The following is a 24,348-nucleotide window of genomic DNA, read 5'->3' as shown; positions in this document are numbered from 1 at the left end:
CGAGGAGGGCACTGTTATCCGCCTCATTTTATTAATTGCTCTCCCTCTGTTTTTTCAGCGGCTCCTTCTCCAAGCAGTGCTATGTTTTTAGAAATGGGCTGCCCATGAGCGATTCATTAATACACCTTCAAACCAGCCCTTCCTCCACATAGCATTCCTGGCTTCACTATATTTCATCAAATCATTACAATGAGATTTCCTAGGACTTGTTCATTCTACTACTGGCCTTTCTATAGTTATCCTTATATTTGCACTTCCTCATATTTTGAGTCGCCTCCCCTACAAGAAAATCTGACTTGCTCCTTTCAATCCAGAATAACTCAGATCAGTAACTACAAAGAAAAAAAGTGGCCAAATCAAATGCTTTTTTGGTGCTTATTTTAATTTATTATTTAACCAAGCTGCACAGGATCAGGAAAGCTGTGGAGCATGGCTTAAAACCTTTGGCAAAGTCAATAGGTCCCAAAGGTGATACTCGCTGGCTTTCCTAATGTTTGATCTATCTTGGAGACTTTCTTTCATTAACCACAAGGAAAATCTGAATTGCACATTATAAATCTAAATGCCTCTTTCATGCCTATTGTACCAAATACGTTGGGGTGACGGATCTGCAAGGGGTCATAACTTTTGCCCGACAAGGAATTTGAGGCACAAGATAATTGCCAATGATCAGGCAATTTAGTTAAGAGGAAACTGGGATTAGGAGGCATATCTCCTGATTCTGCAACAATTTAAGACTGATCACATCATGTCATCCGTCTGTACAATATATTAGTAAGACGCCTCTTCTTCAATGCAAGAAGTAATGTTCTTGTGAAAATAATGTGGCCAACTGCCAAAACCTTTTGGGGGACAGATCATAACAACGATCTAACATTTAATGACTGGGGTAAGTATTTTTCCCACAATACAAAACACTAGCAATGGTTTGTCTGAAATGTGCAATCTATCTAAAGTCAGTACATGCTAACCCCTGAAAAGCTTACTATATATGGGCCACTCGTTTTGGTGCAATACTTCGTGGCTTACTTCCAAGACTTCCCTAATCAATACTGCCAACTGAAATTAAGTGCTATTTTGCGTTACCAGACCCTGCTAACCAAAGAGCATTCAGCATACAATACGTGTGAGCCATCATCGTTCTTCTCATTCAAAGATCACATAGTTAAGAAAACATTCACATCACTGTGACTCCCATATCATATTTCTCTGATGTGGGCCTTCCCTAATGTTAACTCACTCATTTGTGACAAAACCAAGCTAACTTTAAAGCCCCTAGGGAAGAGGTTATAATACCACATCACTGCTCAAATTTAATCCATGCTGTTAAAATATTACTATTCAATGTGCATTAAATAACATCACTGTTTGCGGCATTATGTATACTGTGGTTTATCTTTAAATATACGCTGTTTCTGCATCTTCATGATACCTGTGGCTTGTATACCTCAATCACAGATCAAATTGAATGTTAAACCCAAAAAAACACCTCTCCAGTGTAAAGCTAGTCATACTCCACATTATTTCAACTTGGGTGTCCTATTATCATTTGGCAGTTTTTGTGTAACAGGTATGAGGCCAGCAAGAGTCGGAAAGCTTTACATATATCAACAAGATAGGGCAAAACTAAAAACAACAGCTTTAAAGAAACAATCTGGATAATAAGGAAAAGGTAAACAACTCATCCGATCGGGTACAAAAAGAAGGAGTGCTTAACTAATATTTATTTCGTAGAATCTGTTAATTATATTTCTAAGGATATCCCTCGCTTAATAGCATAAAACAGTTCCGATGGACCAATGCATTTGTCGGAGTAAGAAAACACTCTTCACTTGTGATATGGAACTTAAAACCCGAAAAACGTTGCCAAGTTTGGGTGGAAATTGGCCTCCAGTTTTAGACAGAGCAAAATCCACAGAGAACTTTAAAATAAGTTATACATGAACAGAAGTGGCGAACTTCGTACTGTATGCTTGATTTACATATTTTCTTTGCTCCAATTGTAACCTGTATGCACGCTTGAGATTTTTGCTTTTGCTCCATTTATACCATTAATTTTATCCCAAAAAATTGAGAAAAAAAACTAAGGCACCACACATTTCGATTACAGTAAAAACAATGACATTCTCAAGAGCCTTGTAAAAGCAGTCAGAGCTCCACGCCCACTCACACGATTAGTTGATAATATGAAAATAATTGGATTTTTTTTCTAGGCACCTGCCGCGCGTAATTCAGAGACAAACAGGCGACAAATTAAACCCTCTACTCTATACTGGCATTCTTCGCTTTCTTCTGCACCTTACAAATACCTGTCAACTGTCTTGCCAGAAAAATTCCAAGTCTCGCACGTAACAACCACACAGCAGCAGGTGGAATGTCATCAAAAGCTGTTCTTACCTCTCGTCGTCCGATAAAAAGCATCTTAACAATCCGACAAGAGGTACAACTTGCATACGACTCTGACCCCACTTCGATATAAGAGGAACTTTAACCGACTTTAAATAAGTGAAGACAACAGGTAGAGGAAATCGGAAAGCTAGTTTATACTGATTGACAGGGCAGGGGCGGTACTGGGAAAGAATGGGTGGTTGCACCGCCCCATAAAATTGTGCGATTGGTTAACAAACAAAGGCACGCCCCGGAAAGGACGGCCCACCGACGACCGAAGACACCGCCCGCTGCCGCCCCGGAAGTGATTGCTCAGATGATCTATGAGCAGTCGGTTCTTGTTTGTGTTTTAGTCTATTATATTGTCATACATTATAATATCTACTGCCAGGAGTGCACTGACCCTCGTGAGCTAGAGGCTACGGCGTGTAGGTTGTGTGGTTGAAAATGCGCGTCTGTTGTACACGATTTGTATTTGGGTGCTAAAGTCTGCGAGAAGGATGCCTTAGGACAAGCGGTCCGAATTCTGTATACCAGTTTAAAAGACGAGAGTAGTTTTCCCACAGTGCGAGGCAGGTATGCCTGTAATTTCTATCGAAGATTAATGCCATTGCAGGCAAAGCACAATATATCGCTCACAAAAGAGGGTGTAGCTGGTTTAACATGTAAGCGGTGCTTTAAAATGGGAAAAAATAAGTGCAGGTACTCCTTAAAATGAGCTAGAGTTATGGCGAGGGTAGGGGGCTAATGGCAAGAAATGATGTCTATACGGGTTGCAGCCAGGGGTTTAAGTGGGATGAAAAAACGAGGGGCTCTTAAAGGGGCGCGGTCAATGTAATTAAGGGCGTGGCTTAAAACATTTCTGTGCTTAGCATAGTGTGCCGCCTGACTTCTATTTTGTTGTTTCTGTCATTTTATTTTATGTGTTTTTAAATAGCGCAGACTTTACACGGGGCGTGAGAAGCGGAGTCTGACAGTCTACTTACGCATTTCGTATTTCTTTTTAAATGCTCTTCAGAAATTGGCAACAAGGACACGTGAAAGTCCATGTAAAGTTTATTGTATGATTTCCTAAAATTATTATGTTACATAAAATACACATATCACAGTGTAGAACACGGTTTTGAAAACCCTTAAAAATCACACATCCTGAATGGGAACATATTTTACAAGGACGATAAAATTAATCCAAAACAAAATATTGCATCTAGATATATGATACAACAAGTAACATCATACCTACAACAAGTCAGGACTATATGCGTTTTCCATGGTTGTTAATTGCATTAGATAAATAAGCAGAAACTATGGCTTGTTGTATTTAATATTGAAAAAGCTTCCACTTAGCGCCCAGGTGACCCCAGGACAGTGTTGCTGCTCCTGAGTTTCAAAATGAGAAGGGAAATCCAGAGAGAAAATGACTTTAATTTTTTTTTTTTTTTTAACGATTTCCTTTCCCCTACAATGCTCACCTGGCAAGACGTCATGCCGTAACTTCTCTAGTGGGAAGTGAGCAGTGTCAGAAGCGCACATCGATGTGCCTGCTGTCACCGCAGGAAAAAACACGGACCACCTGGGTCAGGCACAAAACAGAGCCCAATAGACACCTGTTTCGAGGCCTCCTTTAAAAAACTGCTGGTGCTCAGCACTGGTGAGACCATGCCCACTTAAAGCCCTGGTTGCAGCACAAACCAAAACCTGTGATAAATGTGTTTATATAAATAAATACATTTCTTTATTCGGTATTTCATGATAAAAATCCATAAAAGCAGTATTATCCACATTATATCAAAAAGTAAAAGAAAAAACAATGTTTACAATAAAAGTTTGAGGAAGAATGCTTAAAAATAGTTCAGTTCTCTTTACAATAAATACATTTCGTTGTGTTATAAGCAGCTTCCTCACAAATTATTTCTATGTTTAAAAATACATTTCAGGAAGTTAACCATATGGTAACAAGTAACTTCAGAATCTAAAAATTGAAGGCGGAGCATGGCAGGGCGGCACTGTCTTAAGTCCCACAATTCAGCAATGGTAGCAACCAAATTCTGCGATGAACATAATCATACTTACAGAACAATACTGTATGTATAGTAGTCTGGACTGATATGTCATCGCAGGGACAGTGACCTAACGTTTGCTCCCAGGTGTTTCTCATGGGGAAGGCTACTAACCTGTGGAAAAGGTTTAACTGAATCTGGTTAGTGGAAAGCGGTCAAAAATGCCAATTTCGAGCGTTAGGTAGGGCTGAATTGTGGGGGTAGAGTGGACCACGATTGCGTGGTGGACAGAAGGTTTCCCTATTTCAGTTGTAAGTCTTAGTCCATCTAAGTGGCTCAGGGCCATTTCTTTCAACTCCTTGGATATCTCACAGATCTTTTCTGGTGTGATGTAGTATGCCTCCAGGCCTAAGTCGGTAAGAAAGTTTCTGATATAGGCAAGCCATTTTATTTTTCCCGAATGATCTAATGCCATTTAATCTGCCACAATCCCTTTGGTTAACATGTTTTTATCTGAGGTCCATATGCGGCGCAACAATAGCAATGGTTGGATTCTTGCCAGGTCCTCGATGTGGGGTATGCCTAATTCAATGTGGGATGCATATGTGGAGATTCGCCTTGGTGCCACCAGGAGGAATCTTAAAAAGGAGTTTTCTGCCACATGTAGAGCACTGACGTCCGCATGCCCCCAGACCCCAGCCCCGTACAGAGCTGCTGTCTGGCATTTCGCGTTATAGATTTTCAGTAGTTCCACAGGCGACCGTTTGCCCAATTTGTGTGAGAAGGACATCAAAGCAGCTATTGCCCTCTTAAAGGAATGCTTTCTGGCCTCAACTGCCGCTTTCCAATTCAGTTTTTCATGTATTGTAATGCCTAAATAAGGGTACTGGGCCGTCAGTTCAAAATTTTGGTTATTGAGGGATATGTCCCTAAACCCTTTTTTCCCCTTTTCCTGCCACCATTACGAAGGTCTTCTTAATATTAATGTGGAGGTCAAGGGTGCCCATGAAGTCCGCGTACCTAGTCAATGCCTTTTGTAACTCACGTGGAGTACGGGCCAGGATGACAGCACCGTCTGCGTAGAGGAGAGCGGGAATCGGGCGTTGTTTTACCTGTGGGAGGTCTTGAGCCCCCCTCAAAAGCTCCGTCTCCAGACTGTTTGTATATAAGGAGAATACGAAGGGGGCCAAGACACATCCCTGCCTGACTCCGCGCTCTACTCCAAAAGGTGCAGTTAACTCGCCCCTAACACCGTAGCAAACTCTTGCAGAAGCCTTGGAATATAGTTCCCTCAGAAAATCTAAAAGTGAGGGGTCCACACCCATTTGTGACAAGACTAACCATAGTTTTGAATGGGACACGCAGTCAAAGGCTGCAGACAGATCCACGTACACCATATAGAGCTTGTCTTTTTTTGCATGAATATATTTTCCCACAATTATTGACAGGTTTAAGGCCTGCTCCACTGTACCGAATCCTTCCCGGAAGCCAAATTGTAACTCTGACAATACACCCCTATCCTCTGCCCACTGCTGGAGATGCTCAAGGATGACCCTACCAGCTACCTTGCCCAATGAGTCCAACAGTGAGATGGGGCGATAGCAAGTAGGCTCCTGGCGATCTCCTTTTTTAAAGATCGGGACCATAACAGACTTGGTCCAAGATTCCAGGAGCCCCTTTTTTGCGGCTGCCGCGCACACCCTGGTCAGTATAGGGGCCCAGAGGTCCGTATTATATTTAAAGATGTCCACCGGGACTCCATCGGGGCCTGGAGCTTTTCAGTTTTTACTTAATTTTAGAGTCGTGAGGACTTCGGAGATGTCGAATTCTATCAAAATGGGGTAAACGACAGCTGGATGAGTTATGTCTTCACTTCCTAAAGGCGTTTGTTTCTTGAAAATTAAAAAAAAAATGAGAAACCCACGCTCCTTTTCCTATGGCCACTTCTTTTTTTGGGAGATTATCGTCAGCTAAAAAGGGGGATTTTACTACTCTCCAGAAAGCCTCACTGTTTTTATTTAGGGCACTTTTATGTAGTTCGTCCAACAAGGCCTGTTTTAATTCGGCCTTTCTCTGGTTTCGGACAGACAGATATTCTTTTCTAAGTCTGGCAATTAGCTGTGGATCTCTATCTTCATTATTCAGGGCCACTTTGAGCTTGGAGTGTGCCGAAGTGCAGCTATGGTTGAACCAACCTCTCTTATTTGATGTTTCTACTTTTGATTTTTTTTGTTAGGAGGCCCTTAATGACGGTTAAAATTTTGGAGAAGTTGCTTAAGACTTCCGCCTCTGTTGTAATTAAATCAAGGCATTTTATGATGTGAGGGTAGGCTAATTTAATCACCTCTTCGGTGATTTGTCCGGGATTTATCTTCCCCCATTTTAAAGTATAACCATTTACCTGAGCCAGATGTAGTTTGTTCTGGTTCAAAGCTTAAGCTATCGTTGAGGCAAGGGATTGTTGATGGAATAAGTTGAGTTCTATCCTGATACCGGAGTGGTCGCTTAGTGTATTTAATAGAACCTCAACATGCTTAGTCCTATTTGACAGACCGTCTGATAGGAGGATGTAGTCGACAGTAGACTGGTAGCCCCTCCCTACATATGTTGGTTCTAACTGTTTAGTTTTAGAGTTCAGATTATTAACTATTAAGAGGCCTAAGTCTGACAGAAGATCGTTCATGGCTGTGCCTGATTTAGTATGGCAAAAATGAGTAAGGGGGATATCCAGCTCATAAACCATCCCACCACAGTTTTTACTAGAGTGTGGACAGGGATGTAGATTGAAATCCCCTCCCCATAGAAAGAAGACAACACCTTTCTCTCCTTTCGTCTGTCTAAAATTAGAGAGTTTTACATTGAGATTTGATATTACCCTCAGAAATTCTCCTTCCTCCAAGTTGTTATAAAAGTTAATAAGCAGGACAGTCTCATTTTTGGGTAGGGAAAGGGAGAGAAGCTGGAAGTTTGCGTCCAGTTCAAGAGTGGTTATTTTTAGTTGGTGGATGGTATTCGCTATATAGATAGTTAAACCCCCCATGGCTCTGCCCATGCTCCCTACCAAAGCTGGAGAAAAGAACGTCCTAAAACCCAGAAGATGGAGTTCCGTTGGTGACCATGTCTCCTGGAGACATACAATTTGGTGTCTGTCTAGGAAACTTATGGCGGACCCGTCCTCAATCTTGGGGCGGAGGCCGGCAATATTCCAAGACACAACACTCAAAGTTTGGGGGTCCCTATTGGGAGTTTGAGTTGTTTGTGGTCCAGTGTTACTCTCTGGTTCCCTTTTTTTGGGGCTAGGATGGTCTTCAGCCTGTGGTGGTCAATCAACTAACTCAAGGCCACTATATCTGTTCGTCATTGGGATGCCGCTCCAGCCCTCCCAGGATAGTGGCTCTCTATAGGGATCCCTATGATATGGTCCTCCCCAATCATCCCTTTCTCTACCCCGATGTCGAGGGCCTACTGTATGCCAGGGTCCATCGTAATGATAACCATTACGGTGTCTCGGGGGGGGGGGGGGGGGGGGGGAGGTAGAAAAAGGAAAGGTGCTTTGTTCCTATGCCGCCAGTTGAGGTCGGGTGGTCCCATGAACAAATGTGGTCAACCAGTCTAGGATCATCAACGGTGATAAGGACACAATCACCCTGTATTGTTTTTTTGCCATGCCCTACCCAAGGGGCTCTTCTTACCATCAGGATCTTGGTTGAACAATAGGGAGGAGGTGGGCGATTTGCACTAAGCCAATGTTGGACCTTGTTCTTTAGCGACCAAGTTGCTTCATTAGTTTGATCCCCCAGTCATTACAACTATGAAAGGACTGGCCTCTGATGGAAGATTGACAGAAAATCTTCCATCAGTGGTCCTCTATCCCACCCTCTGTTCGATTGTGTAGCTGGTGTTTTTGGGCCCATGTTGTTGTATTCCGAATTAGTGTTAGTCTGGTATTCGGGGTGTTACTTACAGTATTTTCTATTATTTTTTTTTTTGGTCACTATGTAAATGTGTAATGTAAATGTGTTGTATTTGTATAGCGCGAACAGTAACCCGTAAGCATCCCGGCGCTTGTACTCCTACCACAAGGGTACCCCTCCTGGCTTTTCCTTGTGAGGTGTCCACTCCTGGGCATTCCATGGTGAAACCAGGCATCCCTTGTGTATCGGGGGCCGTTGTGGAGACTAAGCAAGCTATTGCCCAGAGTTGCAGCGTGGGGCCCATGCTTAGATTCGGCACTGAGGCAAGAATATCCGGTCAGAGGAATTTAAGCCCGATCCCGCCGATGCGGGAATCGAACCCCGGTCCCTGGCCAGTGCTCTGCATCAAGGTTTGCCGCTCTAACCATTGAGCCACACTTCTCCACTCTGGATTGGGCTGGTTTGGCTGCTTGGGGGATAGATTGTTTATTTTGAACAGTGGAAGTTGCGGGTGGCTGCTTGCCTCCCCCTGTCTTTTGTACCCCCTGATTTGGCTTAATTTTAACAGAAGCTGTCAATTCAGCTAATACTGTTTCTATTTGTGCCAGTCTAGCTTTTAGTGGTGTAAATAGTTGCTTAAATAGGTCTCCAATTTTTATTAGTAATTGGGCATTAGAATTGGAATTGTCTTCTGCCTCCTTTCCTGATGGGAGATCTGTTACGATTTCCACAGTAATGGGGGCCAGGGTGTCATGTGGTGTTTGGTGAACAATCACCTTATGGACTTCCTGGTCTCCTCTCGATGGGGTAAGGGATCGGGGCTCTCCTGTCTTGTTAGGAGCCTTATGTGATTTTATAGATTTTTGGTTGTTTGGGGCTGTAGGTTTTTTCTTTCTTATAGCTCCCTCTCTCCTCCCTCTTGACTGTCTTATTTCTTCTGGGGTAGTTTGGATCACTAGATCTGGGGTCTTTTCTAAGTCCAAGGATAGTTGTGAGTCGGAAAGCTGTGAGACCGATAGATCGACCGTGGTTGGTAGGCTATGCCTTTGGCCACAGGCTTCACTCGGTCCAAGGTCCCTTATTTGATCCGGCCTTCTTGCATCCGCCAGATGTCCCATAGAGGACCTTTTTGCATTTGCTAAATCTTGGGACACTCTATGTTCTATCAGAGAGATACTCTGATCTATAAATGAATCCGCTCTAGTTATAAAATTATCAATGGGACCTGTAATTTGCCCATCCTTGGCGGCAGTTTTGCATCTACTACCTCGTGTAGACATGATGGACATTAGGGTACTGCCTCAGTTGGAACAAAGGGAATGAACGTGTAGATATACAGGCAAACCCCCAAGATTGGTGTAGGACAGGAGGGGAGAATACCTAGAGTTTTGGGGTAGACCTGGATGATCGAACTTTTTAGGGGGGTGGGGGGGGGGCGGGGGGCAGCCCGGTTTATAACGGTCTCTAACTGGCACAAACGGGCCCGCCCTTGGCCCCAGGCTTCGCCCGGTTCCGTCTGCGCGCGTCCCGCGTGCGCGTGAAGGCCTTGGTTTAAATAGGCAATGGGCGGGTTCGGGAAGAGGCCCCAGCTGCGGCCGATGATGTTGTTGCAAGGCCCGCTGGACCTCGCAGTCCCGAGTCCCTGGTCTCCTCCTCCTACGGTAACAGCGCACTCCGGTGTAGGGACAAACTCTACAGCGGCAAACTCGGCCTTTGAGCGGCTTCCGCAAAGCGGGGGCCGCGAGGCGTGATGAAGGGTCAGTGGGCGGGCTCGGGAAGAGGCCTCAGCTGCGGCCGATGATGTTGTTGCAGGGCCCGCTGGACCTCGCAGTCCCGATTCCCTGGTCTCCTCCTCCTACGGTAACAGCGCACTCCGGTGCAGGGACAAACTCTCCAGCAGCAAACTCAGCCTACGAGCGGCTCCCACGAAGCGGGGGCCACGAGGCGTGATGAAGGGTCAGTGGGCGGACTCGGGAAGAGGCCCCAGCTGCTGCCGATGATGTTGTTTCAAGGCCCGCTGGACCTCGCAGTCCCGAGTCCCTGGTCTCCTCCTTCATATGGTAACAGCGCACTCCGGTGCAGGGACAAACTCTCCAGCGGCAAACTCAGCCTGTTAATCGAATCGTCAATGAACTTAGTCTAATGACAGTTGCCCGTTTTTGTATAAACAAAACAGGTTAACTTATGATGCAGTGGCAAGCTGGACATAAATGTCTTTATATTTACGTCGCCTATATTTAATCCAAGACTATTTCCTCCGTGGGCCTATAACATAGCACTAAATTGCCATTGGTCCTCCAATGGATCTTTTATGTGAGCTAACAGGGACATGGACATTCAGAGATCACGAGGCAATTTCTTATGAGGACCTGGAATAAGAAAATGCCAATTTCATACTAACAACATACAGCCATATACTTTAGTTCTTACTAATGATAAGACTTATGACAAGAAGATTCTCACCAAAAATGACTGAAATACAATATAATTGCTAATGTAAACCATTTATCTAAGCCTCAATTTGAATGGTCAGGAACACAAATCATATTTTATAATCGGATTTAATAGAAATCATTTAGTACAATTAGTCACACAATATCATACAGATTCAACAAGATAAAAATTTGCTAATTACCTAGGAAAAGAAGAGCGAGGGAACATGGGAAAAATCAAGTTTCAGCATTTAGGTTATAAAAACCAAATATGCAGAGTTGAAGCACAATGAGTCACAGTAAAGAGTCCATAAACTCTTCAGCCGAAGAGTTATACATGCACACTTTACCAGCCGGCAAAGTACAGATTTGAGTCAGTTTGGAAAGTTCAGTTCAAATGGGTTTGGCATAGAAACGAAAATCAGAGTTCAGTCTGACTGCATGCCAGGCAAGGAAATTGAAAATGACAATCAGCCCCTGACTCATCCTCCAAGGGGGCAATTATACGTTCGAAAGTTTGCAGTTTATGCCCGCAAAGTAAGAGCGACCCTTGACCCTTCCAGGTAGGTCGCCCCCCCTCTGCACAGCACCGCCTGTGCGCCCCTGCCCAGCTGCCGCTGCTGAGGAGGTTTGGGCCCTCCTCCACCTGCGCCTCATCCCTCGTGGCCAGTGGTAGGCCGTAGGTTTGCTCATCCTCCATTGTATTGCCTGTATTTTCTTTCATTGCTCCCGTTTTAGTGACTGCATTTTCATTGTTGTGACTGTGACTGCTGTTGTCTGTCTCCCCCGCTGCCTGTACGTGGTCTGTGCCTATTCTCTCCCTCTGTTCCCCTCACTGCCCCCATGTCTCTCTGCCCGGTTTCCCTTCTGCTTGTCGCTGCCCCGTGTCTCTCTGCCTGGTTTTTCCTTCTGCTCCCTTGCGGCCCCAGTGTCTCTGCCCGTTTTTGCCTTCTGTTGCTTAGCTGCCCCAGCATTTCTGTGACCTTTCTGCCTTCTGTGCAACTCGTTTCCCCCCTTTTTGTGACCTTTCTGCCCTTTTCTTGTGACCTTTTGCCTTCTGTGCCACTCGTTTCCCCCGTTTTCTGTGACCTTTTTGCCTTCTGTGCCACTCTTTTTCCCCTGTATTCTTGTGACTTTTTTGCCCTATTTGTGACCTTTCTGCCCTCTGTGCCACTTGTTTCCCCCTCAATTGCTGTGCCCTTTTGCCTTCTGTTTCCCTCGTCGCCGCTCACCGCCCCCCACCTCTGCATTCCTTGCAGCTCCGCCCCCCTGACTGCCCATTCGCTGCCCCCGCCTCCCAGCTGCTCCTCATTCCCACCTCCCCATACATGCCGGCCGCTGCGCGGTCATGCCGCTGGTGCAAGGCAAACCCGTCGCGCCCAGCACCAGAACCCCTGGCCCCCGCACCCGCCACTACGACTGCCTCCACTACAGCACCAGCACTCTGCACGCTCTCAACCCCGGACGGACCCACAACTGCTTCAAGGCCGCCCCAAAACGCACACATGGTCCCTTCACCTGCCGGAACTGCAGCTACACCAACCACAGAGCCGACGAACCACCCGCCAAGAAAGACCTCAACCACCTCTGATGCATACTACTGAACACCCACTCCGCACGCAAACACGCCGTCGAGCTCTGGGACCTGCTCAGCACAACCTCCCCGGACGTCGCCTTCCTGACAGAGACCTGGTAGTAATGTCAGTGCCAATGGTTACCTCAGCATGGTTGATTGGCTCTGGACATGCCTGTCTATCTCTTCCTACTACACACCCCAGGACGCCTTTCGCCTGCTTCATCTCCATCCCTCATGGAGGCTATGGAGGGTGTGGTGCGCCTCCTGCCAGTGGGGACTGGCACTGACAGGCTACTGATGCTTGAGGCCTCCTCACTCCCCTCTTCCTCCGTAACATTGCTAGCCCAAACAGTGGCAGCCTGCATTTGTTCCACGGCATTGGTTACCTGGCCCAGTTCCATGGCCACATCCCCACAACAATGGGTCATCTCTAGCTGCATAGAGACGGACCTAAGGGACAGCAGTGCAGTGTTGGTGCTCAGGTGATTGTTCGATTGGGTATAGCCTTCTAAGCGCTGCATCAACTAGCGATACCGTCTCCTCTGTGTCACCTAGCCCTCCTGCATCACCCTGCTCCTGCATGGCCGCATTTGACTGCCTGTTGCCGTCCACCACAGCTGTAGTGAGTTCCCTCATGCAGTCACTCATTACTGCGATGTTACTTGCCATCTTGCGGATTTGGCCTGCACTAACCTCATGTGTTTGGCCTGCAGGTGCTGCACCCTGAGCATCGGGGCTCCAGCCCACCCTAGACATTTGTAGATTGGTACTCCTGCGGTTGCGGTACGATGCATGAGCTTTCTCTGCGCCTTTGGCTTTAGACTGTGCTGTGCCTGACCTGTGCTTGGGGTGTTGTCGTGGGGGTACCTTGAGGCTGGCTGGTCTCTGGTCTTGTTTCTGGCTCATCCTCAGTTTCCATGGTCTGCAGTGGTGGAACTGTGGCCCTGCGTGTAGTGGGGGCCCAGGCTGTTGTTTGTGGGACCACAGGTGTTTCAATGTCAGCCACAGCCGGAGTATCCTGGGTGTCACTGCAGTCACTGTCCTCAGCCTCTACTTCTGCTGCATCTCTGATGTTAAACAGTGCAATGTTTTAATATATTTTTAAGGGTTATGTTGTGTCGCATTAAGCATACTTTGGCTCTCAATAAATTATTGACTGTCACACATTGTTCATGTGTTTTAACTTCTTATTGTGTGTTTGCCTATGAACCTGCTTAATCTGCCTGTGTCTCCCATTATGCATTTGGGTGTGGGTGGAAAATGTGGACTGGAGTTGTGTTTTTTTTTTTTTTTTTAATCATTTGCCAACTCGCCACCCAGTTTACTAACTGTTCCACCTGCTGGTTTTTTTTTGTATCTCATACGCTAGTATATCGAGGAAGAGACATCAGGCTCACCTCCACAGAGTCCGGCCAGCCTATTATCCAAGCCCTTAAAGCCATTTGACCCGTCCGGTGTGCCCATCTAATCCTCATTCCTGGAGCCTGAGTGTCAACCCAAATACTAGCGAGATAGGCGTGGGGCTTAATCATAGGATTGATGTTGCTTTGTTCAATAAACAAGTCAAAATTTACCACATGCCAATCACCCAAAATGTAGAAGAAACGGTACCCAAAATGCTAGTTTTTAGGTCGAGCTGACGTAGCATTCATGCGAAAGCATGAATGCTGTCAGCAAGACAACTAATGTTATCCCTATTTAGGAAAGTGGACAGCAGAGTGTCACGCGCTTTCCCAGTGTCGGATTTCACCGCGGGAGCGCGCCTCTCAGACGCGCTTGCGCAGAGTAACTCACAGCCCCTGCTCACACAGACACAGCCAGCCCCCACCCCTCTGCATGCACGCACACACACACAGGCGCAGGCATGCACACGCAGGCACACAGCACACATACAGGCACACGGCACACAGCCCCCGCTCACACAGACACAGCCAGCCCCCACCCCTCTGCATGCACGCACACACACACACACACACACACACAGGCGCGCGCATGCACACACAGGCACACAGCACACATACAGGCACACGGCACACAGCCCCCCCTCCCTCCCCTTCCCTCCCTTTAACTCACCGGAGTCGGACTCGGGCTCGCACCATCTGTTAAGGGAGCCCCGCAGAGCACTCGAGCTCCTCTGGCACTCTATCAAAAAGCGGAGCTCTCCCCATAGGCATGGGGGCCTCGCAGTCTCCCCGCTGGTCTTCACCCGGGCCCCCTCCTGGGACTCGGGACTTCATGCGGCACTTCTCTTCTCCGCGCTCGCGCTCCGACCTGAAAACGAAACTGAAGAGTGGCGCATGCGCAGGCAGCCCCCGCCCTCCCACTCCTCACAAGCCGGCGAAAAGCTGATGGTAGCGCAGGACTGGTTTAGTTTTGTACAGCGCGAACTCGACCCAAAGGTTTCAGGGCGCATTCTGAGCACCAGTTGCATTATAGACTGACGCATTCTTTTTAGGCACGGGGAGACTGAGTGATTTGGCCAGAGTCACCAGCTTCAAGGTCGGCCTTGGATCAGAAGGATGCAGAAACTTCCGCTATAACATACTACTGTGCCCAGCCCTCCCCCATTCTACCCTCCAGGGAGCCCAAGAGACAGCGCTACCTACAGTTGTCATTCACTTCCAGGGTCGTGCTCCTGTGGCATGTTGTACTCCCGGAACGCCGTACCCCAGCATGCTACATGAGCTCGCATGCACAGTTCCAGCCACGCGAGCTGCCGCTGCCCCTGTCTTGCCCCAGCGCTGCTTTGGTCAAACGCCTTCAACACAACAGACGGCCTTTGTCGTCTCCGACCACCCACAGCACAGCGAGTTAAACACCGTCATGCCACAGTTCAGGACACAGCGTCTCAAAGAGACTGCACAAGGAGTTTGCATTTAGTGTACTGGGGTGTAACTGTGATTTAGTGGTTACATCATTGATTGTGGAACTCGAGGCCTGGGGCTGTAACCCTGGGATACTCCATGACTCAAACATTATAGTCACGGGACTCGCACTTCTCTCCGTGAAGGCAAGGTCCATTCCGTGCGGACCTGGGGACGCTCAGTGATAAGCACGGTCACCACGACAGTCGCTATGACCTCTAGGTGGGTCACTAAGCCTCTGACTTTGTACCGCACACTTTACCAGCAAGAGGTCTCAAGGCGCTGCTTCTCATAACCCTTTGCTTCATTAGGCGCTGTAGCACGTGGCACCTGCCTTCATTAATGGAACCAAGAACATGGTACTTAAGAAATACACTCAGCCCTGTCTCTCCTGTCTTTGCATTTCCCTGTCGTGTTGCAATTATAACGGGAGAGAGGGGAGGGTGTATGCATGCCTGTCACAGGATGTACCACTTCCATACATTTCACGGGGCAGCGTGAGATCTTCCGACCGACATATCTGTGCATCCGATTCACGCTCTACACCGAGCATCTAACTATAGGGTGGAGGAGACAGAAGAAAGGTGCTATTATGGGGCATAACACTGGATGTAGCCTGCATGATGTACGTTTGCACCCCAGCGGGGTCAACTCAGTCTTTCATCATTCCAGGGTCGTAAAAAAAGAATGCCATTGAGGTGGGTTTTATAAACATATCCTATGGATAGCAAGGCAAAGCTCCAAAACGGTGTCAGTAGGTGCAACTTAAAATGAATATATTGTATTCCCCCCCTGAACCAGCCTGCCAGCGGTATGGAGCGTTTAAAGGATTACCAATAAAAAACAGTGACCAGCACTTTCTGGTTTGCATCTGCCACCCCATGCTTCCTTTGTGCACCCTGGATAATCTTGTCTTCGCATTCACTGCCCTGCTCTGGGCTGTCGGACCCCCATTGCCTACTGTGTTCAGGGCTGGTGATTGCTGCCTTTGTGAGCTGGTGAGTGAGGCTGTAGGGCCATGCTTGTTTGTTGGTGTGATTCAACATATCTAATTTAGCTGTATATCTCATTGACTTTATCCAGTCTAAAACATTTGGAGAGAGGGGAGAGACCCACAACTTACAAAGTTCTCTACGTGCCAGTAGTATAGCATAAAAAATCAATTTCACATTGCCATTAATTCTATCTACCTCTAGGTCATTCCTCCCAGTAATTATAAGTTCAGGGCTTACCTCTATTTGTAGGTTCAGAGCTTGTGATAGACAGTTACTCACATCTTGCCAAAAGCCTCTTATTTCCGAGCAAAAGACAAACATATGGGGGTCATCGGCGTTGAAGGTCTTACATTTTGCGCACTCCAACACTCCACTTGATTTAAGTTTCGTCAATCTGCGCGGAGTCCAGTAGGCCCTGTGGATTGTGAACAGAAGGTTTCTTCGTAAATTCGCAGGTTTAACCACTCTGTATAGTATAGCCATAGATACTTGCCATTGGTTTTCTGTTGCAATCTTTGGCAAGCTTTGCATCCACAGGACCTCCGGAAGTAGGAAGGGCCCATCTTCCATCTCCAACATTGACCAATACCACAAGGCCACCTCCTTCTTAAAAGACCCCTCCATCGCCAGTTTTGCCTCAAAGTCATTCTGTATCCCAATTCGAATTTCGGCGCCCTTCTCCCAGCTCTGAATCTGTAGGTATTTATACCTTGAGAGGACTTGCCCCCACCTTTGTTGGCATTCACTCCATGCCAACAAATTGCCCTCCTGAAACAGGTCATTCCATCTCCGAACTGAACCCTCTCTCTTCAATGAAATTGCCAATAAGTCCTTTGTCCAAGGCGGAGAACCTGGTGAGTCCCATATTGGAGCCATACAACTCAAATATGGTATCTTTAAGAACTTCCTAATCTTGTACCACATCTCCGCCAAATCATATAGAACTTTCAGCCTAATCTTTTTAAAAAACTTAGGATCTGAGAACTTATACAAAAAACCAAAATCTGTATAACCACCATTCTTTAACATCACACCAAATAGATCCCCTATTGGTGACTGAAAGCGGGTACCCAATAGCATCCTACAATTTTTCAACCCAAAAGCCCATGCATAAATTTGCAAGTCCGGGGCAGCCAATCATCCTTTACAAAGCCTCCTTCTTATTTTTTTCCACGAAAGTCGTGACCCCTTTGATGCCCAAATAAAAGAAGCTATCTCTCTCTGGAGCTTGGCTAACCACTCCTTTCGAAATCCAAGCGGGATAACCTCAAACAAAAAAGTTACCTTTGGCAGGATCATCATCTTCACTAAATTGGTTCTGCCATATAACGACAAAGGTAAATTCATCCATCCTTTAAGCATGGCTGAAACTTCTTGTTTAACTCTAAAGAAATTATTTTTTCGCCAAATCCGCAATGTTATGAGTAACCCTTACCCCCAGGAATCTCATATCCGCCTTAGTGACTAACCCCTCTGTGGGTAAGTTCCAAGGCATAATCTCAGTTTTTTCTTGGTTGATCTTATAACCAGAGACAGCTCCAAAGTCCTTAGTAATACCTGTCAGGGCATCCAAAGAGCCATGCAAATTTGCAGAGAAAATAACAATGTCATCTGCATAGAGGCCTATTTTTTTTTACCAATTTGCCACCCCAAAAGGCAGAATCTTGTTTGAGCTCCTTATTCTGCAAGCCAGTGGTTCTATATATAAATTAAACAATAGTGGTGACAAAGGACACCCTTGTCTCGTACCGTGCATAATTTGCACGGGTGGAGTTAATAATCCATTAACCAGAACCCTGGATGTCGGAAAATCATAGAGAGAAAAGATAGAGTCAGTAAATCTCTTTCCCAAATTAAGATGTTGTAAAAGAGTTTTTTAAGAAAACAAAATTAACTCGATCAAAAGCCTTGGCGGCATCTAAAGCGATTACCGCCAAGGGAAGATCGTTTGTGACTGCCATATTTATAATGCCAATAAGAGCAAAAGTTGGTAACCCAGGTTAGAAAGGGCGCTCTGCAAATAAGGGTAAAGTAAAGTTCCAAATATACATCTCAGTGCTCAAAGGAAGGGTGTGGTCACCAACACCCCACACAACCTAACCAGTAGGTCTACAAAACAAATTGGTTTTCCTGAGCACTCACAGTCTATGTAGTTCAATACCACAAATTATAATAGCAATTCCAATATATCCAAAGCAGTCCCAGGTGGGTAATCCAAAATGATATATCAAAGTCCTTCAGATCATGAGTCTTTATTTTTTACTTCTCTTCAAATGCAACTCCTCCACATTCCATATACAGATGTCATTGGATTTATTCAGCCAACACGTGTTTCGTCTAGTATATTATTTACACAACGACTTCCTCAGGGCGTAATCTCAGTATTTTTGAAAAGCTCGTAGTTTGAAATATTCTCTTTCCTCCTTACTTCAAATATTGAAGTATAAGACCCCTATTCCTTCAGATCATGTTCATAATCAGGAGTCTTCCTATATCTTCCAATGTATTCTGTTATCAACGATCTTAGTTCTACTCCGTGTTCGTCTATCCACAAACGCGTTCTTCCAACCGGCGGTTGGAAGAATAGGGGTCTTATACTTCAATATTTGAATATAAATAATATACGAGACGAAACACGTGTTGGCTGAATAAATCCAATGAGATCTGTATATGGAATGTGGAGGAGTTGCATTTGAAGAGAAGTAAAAAATAAAGACTCATGATCTGAAGGACTTTGATATATCATTTTGGATTACCCACCTGGGACTGCTTTGGATATATTGGAATTGCTATTATAATTTGTGGTATTGAACTACATAGACTGTGAGTGCTCAGGAAAAGCAATTTATTTTTTAAAGAGCAAAAGTTAGTTCTTTTAAATAACGACCCCTAATGAAGCCTTTTTGATCTTGGTCTATCAACTTAGGAATCACTAGGCTTAACCTATCAGCGAGAATCTTTGTGAAGAACTTATAATCACAGTTAAGGAGTGATATAGGTCTATACAAATCTAACGATCTAGGGGATGTGCCAGGTCTAAGTAGCAAAGTAATAATGGCCTCATTTCATGTACACGGTATAGCTGCTCCACCCATAAAGATTTGATTAAATAAGTTACACAATACCGGAGCCAATTCAAATCTGAAGGTGGTGCTAAATAACGACATAACGGTAGAAGAGGTGGTCAAGGTCATTAAGGAGAGTAAAAGGGGGAAGGCACCAGGACCAGACGGCCTCCCTTCTGAAGTCTATAAGACCCTAGTAGAAGAATTGGCTCCGGTATTGTGTAACTTATTTAATCAAATCTTTATGGGTGGAGAAGCTATACCGTGTACATGGACTGGAGTTGTTTTTTGTACACTTGTGCTGAACTGAGATGTTGTGCACATTTTGATATGTCTCTTTTAATGGTCACTTGCATGCATCTTACCTTGAGATGTGCTGGGCCCTTTGGATGTGTCCAGCTGGGTCACTCCCTCCACAGCTTCAGGCTGGAGTGTGGACTCCACCAGGTCCTCCATGGGTGTGTTCCCAGGCTGTGTTACTGGACCCCCTCCATTCTTCTTGGCCTCCTTCAGCCTCTCAGCAATCCTCTCTTTGGCACTGATGCGTAGGTCGTACCAACACTTTTTTAGGTCGTCTATTGAGCAGTGGGTGACGCCCACTGCATTCCCTCTATTCTGGATCCTGAGCCAGATTTTTTGCTTCTGTGCCTCTGGGATCTTGAGTGACAGTTTGCCAAATAGCTTGTCATGGCTAATGACTACCTCCTCTATGAGGTTTTTCAATTTCCCTCTCACTGAACTTCAGCTTGCGTTTCCTGGCTGGTGTACTCTCCCCTGATGCTGATAGATCCATTTTTAGCAAGGGACAGGTCTGCAAGCAAAGTAGTTGAATGTCCTGTTCAGTTCCTGCACTCAGCCTCCTCTCATTCTCGCTGAACACTGAATGAAGCATGGGCTGGATGACTTCCTGGTTGTGATGTCATCATCATGCATCAAAAGCAACCTCGCTATTTGCGGTTTCGCTAATAGCAATTTCGCTAATAGTGAGGTCGCAAATAGGTTTTCTGGAATTAGCGCGTCTCGGCGGCTGTATCGCAATTTGCGATTGAGAATTTTACCAATTCGGTAAATATTCGCTAAAAGGGTCAGACATTGGAAATGGCGATTCCTAAATAGCGATTCTTTATTTTTCGCTATTTATGAATCCCTATTTCGTAGTTTGATGCATGTGCCCCTAAATCTTTTAACAACTTTAAAAATTTCATGATCTCTTTTCACTATCTCAATCTGTTGTTTAAACAGCTAAATTCTCTTCCGTATTATTGTTTCTACCTCCATTCTCTGTTCATTCTCATCCACCAATACCAGCGCTGCACTTTGACATCACTTTAACTCCTGACTGCAACTGACCCTCCCATCACAATTCATTTTTCATTCTTTAGTCTTTTTAAAACAAACTTCACAAAAGCAATACAACATAAAGCAACTTTGCTCAAATAAAACAATTATAGATGCCCACTCATTCAGAAAATGTCATTAGCTTCCATTGAAAACCTTGACCAGCGCGATTTCACTCTCATTAAATAAAACATTCTTAAGATCTCTCCTAGTGCGCTTCCTGAAGAAATCTAAACAATTCCAACTTGTCATGCATCAAGTTCCCTTTCTCAGTACCGGCAATGACGTCTCATGTACAGTACTCATAAAACAGTAGACAAACACACTTAGTGTAAGCCACACTAAGACTACCAGTAGGCTTATCCCGGGATCTTAGTCCTCGACGGACACGTACTCACTTAGGCCTCAACAGACCTAATTCAATACACCATAGACATACAATTTTCACAAAACGACAATTTTCTGTGATCACAAGTCCATTTGAATCTTTCGCCAATGTCAAAACTACATCATTTTTCAAAACCCTACTATTCTTTACACTACTATAAAACCAGCACTCATTAATCAAGTCTCCTCATATCCTAGTTTAATTAGTCAAACTAACCATGTTATGTTTTGTTATTTTAAATTTATAAGGTGCACAGCTACTCCAAGGGGTTTCCTGGCACCAACAGGCTACCAGAAAAATGATGCAGCCGAAAGCTGGGTAAAAAGTAATTTATATTCACATCACATATATTTCATATAAGGCTATTTCCTCTCTGGGCCCATAACATACCACTAAACTGCCATTGGTCCTCCAATGGATCTTTTATGTGAGCTAACTGGGAATTGGATATTCAGAGACCGTGAGTCAATATCTTATGAGGACCTGGAATAGGAAAATGCCAATTTCATGCTAACAACATACAGCCATATACTTTAGTTCTTACTAATGATAAGACTTACAACAAGAAGGTTCACACAAAAAACGAATCAAATACAATATATTTACTCATGTTAACCTTTTATCTAAGCCTCAATTTGAATGGTGAGGAACATAAGTCACATTTTATAATCCGATTTAATAGAAATCAACTAGTAGCGAGGGGCGTGGCTACGGCACAGGGGAAGATGGCAGCAGGTCTGGGGAGCTCTGTCGGAGCGTGACGCGATGAGAGCCTTTCCAGTTCTCTCAACAGTCACCCGGTCCTCAAGACCATGAAATTCGGTGGCGGAACATCGGCAGCACCAGAAGATGGTTTTATAACAGCGCAGGGTGAGATGCACACGCTATATTTTTTCCGTTCTTGCACCGGCGGATCGCGCTTGAGGCGCGACCGCCATTTTGAAGCCTCTTCTGCTCTCCAACATTGCAACACATTCTTTTACCTCATGCTGCGCTATGCAAAGGAGCATTTCTTTCTAAAGGTACTATTTCAATAGCGGACATTGGCGACTTCGGCAGAAGGTTTTATAGCGGCGCAGGGTGAGAGGAACACGCTGTATTTCTTCACTCTTGGCACCGGCGGATCGCGCTTGTGATGCGACTGCCATTTTAAAGCCTCTTCTGCCCTTAGACATTGCAACGCATTCTTTTACCTCACGCTGCTCTAAGGAACAGAGTGTTTCTTTCTAAAAGTGCCTCAAACTTGGATGAATACCATCTCTGACCAATGGGCGCTCCTCACAGCTTACTCAGGTCGGTGTTTTAATGCCTGGCTTTTATGCTGCAAGACAGGAACATATTGTATTTTACATTCTAGACACCGGCAGATTGCCCTTGAGATGCGACCACCTTTTTGAAGCCTTCATTACCTTCAAACTTCATGACGCATTTTTTGTATTATGTTACATTATGAAATTATGTATTTTTTCCCAAATAGTACCTCAATCTTGGAAGATTATCATCTCTAACTAATGGGGTAAGAGGATCTCTGTGTTCTTGTAGACTTTCAGATTTTTGCAGTACTTAGTTGAAGTACAACTGCCTTTCTGAAGTGATTTATACAATACTAGTTTGCCAACTTCTTCTCACTTCCTGCTGCAACTTTAAATGATAGGAATTTCAGACCAACACAATCTTTATACGCTTTAAGAACTGTCATCTTAAGTTTATGAACTTGTATCATATTTTTCTACTCTCTCAAGCTCTCAATGGCAATGTCACGCAATAACTGGAATACTTCTCAGCAAAGAAATTTAACCAACATGTCTTTGGAGGACTTTAACCCATTCAGTGTTCTGCAAGATACAATGGATGACACAACAAATGACACACCTATCGCAAAGTGCACCTCCCCCCATATGTCTCAAAACCTTCTACTAAAATTCCCTCTTCTTCTGCTTCTACACCAGGAAAAGGAGTTAAAACAAACCCTCCCTCTCCTACCAACACATCCTCTTCTATCTCTATGGAACTTCTATTGGAGGAAATTCGCTCACTCAATCCTTACATGGCGGAAACAAACTCCCGTCTTCAAAATCTCGAAGGCAACTAGTCTCACACTGAGCAAAAGGTAGAGAATCTTGAGAGAAGATTTGCTTCAGGTCAAATAGTCATTGACCAAGTTCCCTGCATACACAAAGAGATCCAAAAGCTTAAACAGCAAGTTGAAAATGTAGAAAATCGAAACAGGCGTAACAACCTATGCATTTATGGGCTTGCAGAAGGCCTCGCAGGATCGAATTCCATCTCTTTTTTTCAATCATTCCTGCCTACCCTTCTTGGTCTCCATACTTCTCCACTTTAAACATTCAACGAGCGCATCGTTTAGGTTCAATTTCTCGCTTGTCTACCTCAACGTATTCTACACTAAAACCTAGAGGTATTATCCTGTATTTTTTGGAGTACACAGATTTACTTAAAGTTCTTCAAGCTGCCAAGCAGAAAGGGAAGATCACCTGGAATGGTTCTAATCTTTTCTTTGCACAGGACTACGCCAAAGTCACTGCGAATCATCGCAAGAAGTTTCTGGAGATGAGACCTGCTCTACATTCCTTGAATGCTCTATATGGCTTATTCCACCCTTGCCTCGTTAAAGTGACTTATAACAACAGGACGACGAATTATGAAGATCCGGCGATACTTCAACAATTTCTAGACTCTTGCAGAACTGAATCTATGGACATCCCTCGAGCATAACTATCAAGTGTAATTGTCCTACATATTGAAGTGATGTTCTATTTAGATGTCTGCTCTTTTATCTTCTGCGCTGTATAATGTAGTTTGTGTTCTGTTTTGTTGTAACTTTTGTTGTTAATATTATCTCTTTTTGGATTCTTTTAGATGCGGTTTTGTGGTGACTTGATTTATGTGTTCTTCATGTTATACCTGGAGGTCTTTATCTCTTTGCCGTGTTCCCCTGGAGTCTTCGGTCCGGTGTGCTACCTTCCTTATGTGGTTCCACCATCCCCAGTCTTATTGTTGTTTTGAGGGATGTCTTTTTGACATATTGTTTCATTATCAACTGTTAGATTTGTATTGTATTCTTGTTTTTTTGTTTCTCTTTTTCTCAGCTATTTCCTTTCCTTTCCTGTTTTACTCCCTTCTCTTTTTCTTTATCTATTCCTCTGCACTTTACAGTAATCCTCTTATACTTATCTCTTTCATCTCCTCATTCCTGAATCTATTTCGCAGTCTTTTCTTCTCTATTTTCTTTCCCCTAGGTAATAGGAATCTGAATTCTTATACTGTTTGCATGACGATTGTTTATGTTTTATTTGATAGATGCTATTTAACTGCTTTTATAATAACTGTGCATGTTTATTTTAATGGTTCACCATTAGGGTTGTAA

General features: G+C 44.7%; 1 protein-coding gene across 1 annotated transcript in view; it reads right to left on the bottom strand.

Moving 5' to 3' along the window:
• The window catches only part of PRKCZ (protein kinase C zeta), a 943,345-nt gene extending 940,776 nt beyond the window's left edge, over window positions 1-2,569 (bottom strand). Inside the window, exon 1 of the mRNA XM_086921534.1 lies at window positions 2,398-2,569. The gene's annotated coding sequence lies outside the window, so the exon portion shown is untranslated. The remainder of the gene's footprint in view (window positions 1-2,397) is intronic.
• Between the last annotated feature and the right edge of the window lie 21,779 nt (window positions 2,570-24,348).

Source organism: Lissotriton vulgaris, chromosome 5 (assembly GCF_964263255.1).
Source record: "Lissotriton vulgaris chromosome 5, aLisVul1.2, whole genome shotgun sequence".
Taxonomy (NCBI): domain Eukaryota; kingdom Metazoa; phylum Chordata; class Amphibia; order Caudata; family Salamandridae; genus Lissotriton; species Lissotriton vulgaris.
This window is presented reverse-complemented; position numbering and strand designations above follow the sequence as displayed.